A 7,143-nucleotide genomic window follows, 5' to 3' on the forward strand; every position below is an offset into this window, starting at 1 on the left:
ATTGAGATTTTACCAAGTGTCTTTTCCAAACACAATGAAATAAAACAAGAAATCAATAGCAAAAACTGGAAAATCCACAAATATTTGGAAATGAAACAACACACTGTTCAACGACCAATGGGTCAAAGAAGAAATCACAAGGGAAATTAGAAAATATCTTAAAATAAATGAAAACAAAAACATGGGGGCGCCTGGTGGCTCAGTTGTTAAGCGTCTGTCTTCGGCTCAGGTCATGGTCCCCGGGTCCTGGGATCGAGCCCCACATCGGGCTCCCTGCTCAGCGGGGAGCCTGCTTCTCCCTCTCCCACTCCCCCTGCTTGTGTTCCCTCTCTCACTGTGTCTCTCTCTGTCAAATAAATAAAAATTTAAAAATCTTAAAAAAAAAAAAGAAAAACATAACATACCAAAACTTATGGATGCAGCAAAAGCAGTATTAAGAAGTTCATTTATAGTCATAAATGCCTACATTAAAAAAAAGGAAGGGGGTGCCTGGGTGGCTCAGTCGTTAAGCGTCTGCCTTCAGCTCAGGTCATGATCCCAGGGTTCTGGGATCGAGCCCTACATCGGCTCCCAAATAAATAAATAAAATCTTAAAAATCTTAAAAAAAAAAAAAAGATCTCCAGTCGACAACCTAACGATACACCTCAAGGAACTAGAAAAAGAAGAATAAACTAAACCCAAAGTTAGCAGAAGGAAGGGAATAACAAAGATTAAAGCAAAAATAAAATACAGAATAGAAAAACAATAGAAAAAATTCAATGAAACAGAGTTCATTTTTTTAAAAGATCAACAAAATTCCACACACCCTTTATTTATTTATTTATTTATTAAAGATTTTATTTATTTGACAGAGACACAGTGAGAAAGGGAACACAAACAGGGGGAGTGGGAGAGGGAGAAGCAGGCTTCCCGAGGAGCAGGGAGCCCGATGCGGGGCTCGATCCCAGGACCCTGGGACCATGACCTGAGCCGAAGGCAGACATTTAACGACTGAGCCACCCAGGCGCCCCTCACACACCCTTTAAAAAAAAATCGGCACACCCTTAGCCAGACAACAAAAAAAGAGAGGGGACCCAATAACAAAAATTAGAAATAAAGAGAAGACAGTACAACTGATGCCACAAAAATAAAAAGGATCAGAGGAGACCATTATGAACAATTATATGCCAACACACTGGATAACCTAGAAGAAATGGATACATTCCTGGAAACATACAACCTACCAAGATTAAATCATGAAGAAATTAAAAATCTTGTCAGATTTATAACTAGTAAGGAGATTGAATCAGTAATCAAAAAGCTCCCAAAAAAGCCCAGGACCAGACAGCTTCAATGGAGATTTCCACCAAAGATTTAAAAAATGATTAACACCAAACCTTCTCAAACTCTTCCAAAAATTGAAGAGAAGGGAACACTTCCAAACTCATTTTATGAGGTCAGCATTACCCTGATCCTAAAACCAAAGATACTACATGAAAGCTACGGACCATCTCCCTGATGACTATTGATACAAAAATGCTCAACACAATATTAGTAAATCAAACTCAATAGCACATTAAAAGGATTATGCACCATAACCAAGTGGGATTATTCCTGGAATGCAAGGATGGTTCTACATATGAAAATCAATGTAATATACCACATTAACATACTGAGGGATGAGAACCATAATGATCATCTCAATTGATGCAGAAAAAGCACTTGATAAGATTAGCCATCCTTTTGGGGCACCTGAGTGGTTCAGTCGGTTAAGCATCTGCCTTTGGCTCAGGTCATGATCCCAGGGTCCTGGGATCAAGTCCTGCTCAGTGAGGAGCCTGCTTCTCCTTCTCCCTCTGCCATTCCCCCTGCTTGTGCTCTCTGGCTCTCTCTATCTCTTTGTCAAATAAATAAAATCTTTAAAAAAAAAAAAAAAAGATTAGACATCCTTTCATGATAACACTCAACAAACTAGGAAGGTAACTACCTCAACATAATAAAGGCCACGTATGAAAAGCCCACAGCTAACATTATGCTTAATGGTGAAAAACTGAAAGCTTTTCCTTTAAGATCAGGAACAAGTCAAGGATGCCCACTCTCACTACTATTTCAACATACTACTGGAAATCTTAGCAGAGCAATTAGTCAAAAAAATAAATAAATAAAAGTCATCCAACTTGGAAAGGAAGTCAAATTATCTCTGTTCACAGATGACATGATCATATATGTAGAAAACTGTGTAAGGATTCCACAAAAATAAATGTCAGAACAAAAGAATTCAGCGAAGTTGCAGGACACAAAATCAACATGCAAAAATCAGTTGTGTTTCTGTATACTAACAGTGAAAAATCCAATTAGGAAAACAGTCTCATTTACAACAGCATCAAAAGAATAGAATAACTTAATTAAGGAGTCAAAAGACTTGTACACTAAAAACTACAAAACAGTGCCTAACGAGATTAAAGAAGACAAATGAAAGGGAAGACATCTCATGTTCATGGATTAGAAGAATTAGTATTGTTAAAATGCCCATACTACTCAAAGCCATCTACAGATTCAGTGCAATTTCTATTAAAAATCCTAATGGCTTTTTTTTTTTCCAGAAATAGGGAAAAAAATCCTAAAATTCATATGGAATCTCAAAGGACCTTGAGTAGCCAGAATAATCTTGAGATAGGAAAGGAAAGCTAGAAGCCTAATACATCCTGATTTCAAAATATATTAGAAAGGTACAGTGAGGGGTGCCTGGGTGGCTCAGTTGGTTAAGCAACTGCCTTCGGCTCAGGTCATGATCCTGGAGTCCCAGGATCGAGTCCCGCATCGGGCTCCCTGCTCAGCAGGGAGTCTGCTTCTCCCTCTGATCCTCCCCGCTCTCCTGTGCTCTCTCTCTCTATCTCATTCTCTCTCAAATAAATAAATAAAATCTTTAAAAAAAAAAAAAAAAAGGTACAGTGAGCAAAACAGTATGGTGTACTGGCATAAAGATGGACGTAGATCTATGGAACAGAATAGAGAGCCCGGAAGTAAACTCTTGCATATATGGTTCCATGACTCCCAACAGGTGTGCCAGGGCTACACAGTGGAGAAAGAGTAGCCCCTTCAACAAATGGTACTGGAAAAACTGGATCTCTGTATGCAAAAGAATAAAGTTGGACCATTACTTCACACCATATACAAAAATTAACTCAAAATAGATTAAAGACCTAAGCATAAAAGCTGAAACTATAAAACTTCAAGAAGAAAACATAAGGGAAATCTTCATGACATTGGTTTGGTAATGATTTCTTGGATATGACATGAAAAGCACAGGCAACAAAAGCAAAAGTAGACAAATGGGACTACATAAAACTTAAAAACTTGTGCACCTCAAAGGAAACAATCAACAGAATGAAAAGGTGACCTATGGAATAGGAGGAGATATTTGCAAGCCATGTATCTGAGAACTATTAGTATCTAGAATATATAAAGAATTCCTACAACACAAGAAGTAACCTGACTGAAAAATGAACAAAGAACTTGAATAGACATTTCTCCAAAGAAGCTATACAAATGGCCAAGTATAAGAAAAGATGTTCACCATCACTGATCATTAGGGAAATGCACATCAAACCAAGTGAGATATCCCCTCACATCCGTTAAGATGGCCACCATCAAAAAACTTCCAAACAGGGGCGCCTGGGTGGCTCAGTTGTTAAGCGTCTGCCTTCGGCTCAGGTCATGATCCCAGGGTCCTGGGATCGAGCCCCGCATCGGGCTCCCTGCTCGGCAGGAAGCCTGCTTCTCCCTCTCCCACTCCCCCTGCTTGTGTTCTCTCTCTCGCTGTGTCTCTCTCTGTCAAATAAATAAATAAAATCTTTAAAAAAAAAAAAACTTCCAAACAGAAAATAACAAGTGTTGGCGAAGGTGTAGAGAAATTCATTGCAGTGGGAATGTAAAATGGTGTAACTGCTATGGAAAATATTATGAAGGTTTCTTAGAAAATCAAAAGTAGAATTACTGCATGTCCACCAAACCTACTTCAGGGTATATATCCCAAAGTAATGAAAGCATGGACTTGAAGAGATATTTGTATACCCATTTTCATAGCAACATTATTCACAATAGGTAAAACATGGAAGCAACCTAAATATTCTTCAGTAGATGTGTGGATAAAGAAAATGTGGTATACATGTACAATGGAATGTTATTCAGCCTTAAAAAGGAAGGAAATCCTGTCAATTAGTATAACATGGATGAACTTTGAGGACATTATGCCAGGTGAAATGAGCCAGTCACACAAAGACAGATACTGCATGCTTCTACTTTTATGAAGTATCTAAAGTTGTTGGACTCATAGAAGCAGAAAGTAGAATGGTAGTTGCCAGGAGTTAGGAGGGGGAAAGGGGACCCATTTTTGTTCAGTGGGTATAAATTTCAGTTTTGCAGATGAAGAGAGTTCTCGAGATTGGTTGCACAAGAAAGTGCATATAGTTAACTCTATTGTACACTTAAAAGTAGTTGGGATGGTAAATTTTATATTACATGGTTTTCACCACAATAAAAAATTGAGGGTATAATCTTATTAAATGCTGTTTTGGTTTTTCTCCTTTATTAATGAAACTAATTGTTTTTAGAAATTTCCTAATATCAGGGTGCCTGGGTGGCTCAGTTAAGTGTCTGCCTTTGGCTCGGGTCTTGATCTCAGGGTTCTGGGATCGAGCCCCACATTGGGCTCCCTGCTCAGTGGGGAGCCTGCGTCTCCCTCTCCTGCTCCCCCCGCCCCCGCTATCTCTTTCTGTCAAATCAATAAATCAATAAATCTTTTAAAAAATAGTAAAAAAGAAAGAAATTTCCTAATATTTAAGATGCTCTTGCAATCTTGGTATAAACCGCAGCTTCATCTGTGACAGATGAGCCAATTTCCTTAATATATGGAGGACTCTCTACAATGCTAAACAAAATAAGTCAGAGGAAGACAAATACCATATGATTTCACTCATATGTGGAATGTAAGGCACAAAACAAAGGAAAAAAAAAAAGACAACCCAAAAAAACGGACTCTTATCTATAGAGAACAAACTGATGGTTATCAGAGGGGAGGTGGGTGGGGGGATGGGGAAAACTTTTGGGAGTGCACTTATGATGAGCACGGAGTCCTATATGGAACTGTTGAATCACTGTATTGTAACCTGAAACTAATAGAGCACTGTCTGCTAACCATACTGGAACTAAAAAAAAATAGATGGAGGACTCTCAAAATCCCATAGAAAAATGGACAAAAAAAATAATTTATTATAAAATGTCAGTGATAAGTGAAAAGTTTCTCAGCCATGCCTATAAAGAAATGCAAGTTAAAACCATAGTGACCAGTTTTTTATGTACCAAATTAGCAAAGACTAGAAATAGTAATAATATGCAGTGGTAGTGAGGGCACTCTCATTCTGTAGTGGTAAGGGTGAAAATCAGCATCTCTTTGGAGGGCAACTTTGTATTTTTTTTTTTTTTTAAGATTTTATTTATTTATTTGATTGAGAGAGCAGGCACACAAGCAGGGGGAGCCAGCAGAGGGAGAGGGAGAAGCAGCATCCCCGCTGAGCAGGGAGCCTGAGTTGGAGCTCGATCCCAGGACCCTGAGATCATGTCCTGAGCCAAAGGCAGACGCTTAACCGACTAAGCCACCTAGGCGCCCCAGCGAACTTGTATTTTCCTAACAATATTTTACTAGTCAGAAATTCTTGTTTTGTTTTTGTTTAAGTGGGCTCCATGGGAGCCCAATGCGGGGCCTGGACTCATGACCCTGAGATCAAGACCTGAGCTGAGATCAAGAGTTGGATACTTTACCAGCTGAACCACCCAGGCACTCCCTGGTCAGAAGTTCTTGTAAGAAATTCAGAATTTCAGAAATTCTCAAAGGCACAAAAATATATGCAGGGACAGTTACTGAACCATTGCTTGTAATAGTTTAAAAACTGGAGAAATGCAAATGTCTATTAACAGCTAGGTTGGTGAAGTAAATTATGATGCATCCATAAATTAGAACATTGTTTAAAAGGGTGAGATATACTGTAGACTCTGACACTCTTCCCATTGTCGTGGGAGGAAAACGAGCAGAACATGAGTGTAAAAATACAACTCTATTTTTTGTTTTTTAAAAAAGTGGTTATAGTAATCTGTGCCTAGAAAACAAATTTGAAATAATGGACACTAGATTGTTAACACTAGCTATCTTTGGGGTGAGTAGGGCGGATATTCACTGTTCTTCATTGTTTCTGAGAGAGAGAAATTTTTACATAAAGAGCTATTTTGGAAGAGGAAGTAAAAAGGATAAATTTCAATGTAAATTTATATTGCTAACCATTTTTTCATAAAGATTTTATTTATTTATTTGGCAGAGAGCCAGAGAGGGAACACAAGCAGGGGGGAGTGGGAGAGGGAGAAGTAGGCTCCCTGCCAAGCAGGGAGCCCGATGCGGGGCTCGATCCCAGGACCCCGAGATCATGACCCGAGCCGAAGGCAGTCGCTTAACCAACTGAGCCACCCAGGTGCCCCATCTAACAATTTTTTTTTAAAAAGGGAATGCTACCTGCCAGTTTTTGTTTTGGAATGAGTTAAGATTTATTTACATATGGTCTATTATATCACATGACCAACTTCTAAATATGTTTTATGACTTTTTAAAAGAATATGAAGTTGGAAGACTGTGGGTGTCACTGTTAAAGTCGCCGGAGACAGCCCGGTTGGTCTTCAGTGTAGCCCAGGAAACCTTGAGGACCCCCACACTGAGAACCCCCGACTTCTACACAGTTTCCATCCCAGATGCCTGAAGAAGGGGAGGGGCTTGGGGAGTCCTGCCTTGTCATGCACCATCAATAAAGTATACTGTACCTACCCCCAAAATATGAAGTTGATTACTGTAGAATATTCGACTATTCCCACATCTGTCAAACTAGTCTCAGGTAGTAGTCACATTCTCTGCCTCTAGTGTTGTTGTCTACTTGATCTTTCAAAACCACAGCAGCATGTGCCAATCTCTCACTGTAGTTATGTTTCTGTAACCCTGTCAGCTGCTCCCATGATTCCTGTTTTCACTGATAAATCGTGGGCTGTTTAGGAGGCCTGCGGCCAGACTTGAAGGGAGTCTGCTGAGAGTCGCATTTCTAAACATGTGAGTCGTCCTGTTGAGC

This window comes from Phoca vitulina, unplaced genomic scaffold, assembly GCF_004348235.1.
Source record: "Phoca vitulina isolate PV1807 unplaced genomic scaffold, GSC_HSeal_1.0 scaffold22, whole genome shotgun sequence".
NCBI lineage: Eukaryota > Metazoa > Chordata > Mammalia > Carnivora > Phocidae > Phoca > Phoca vitulina.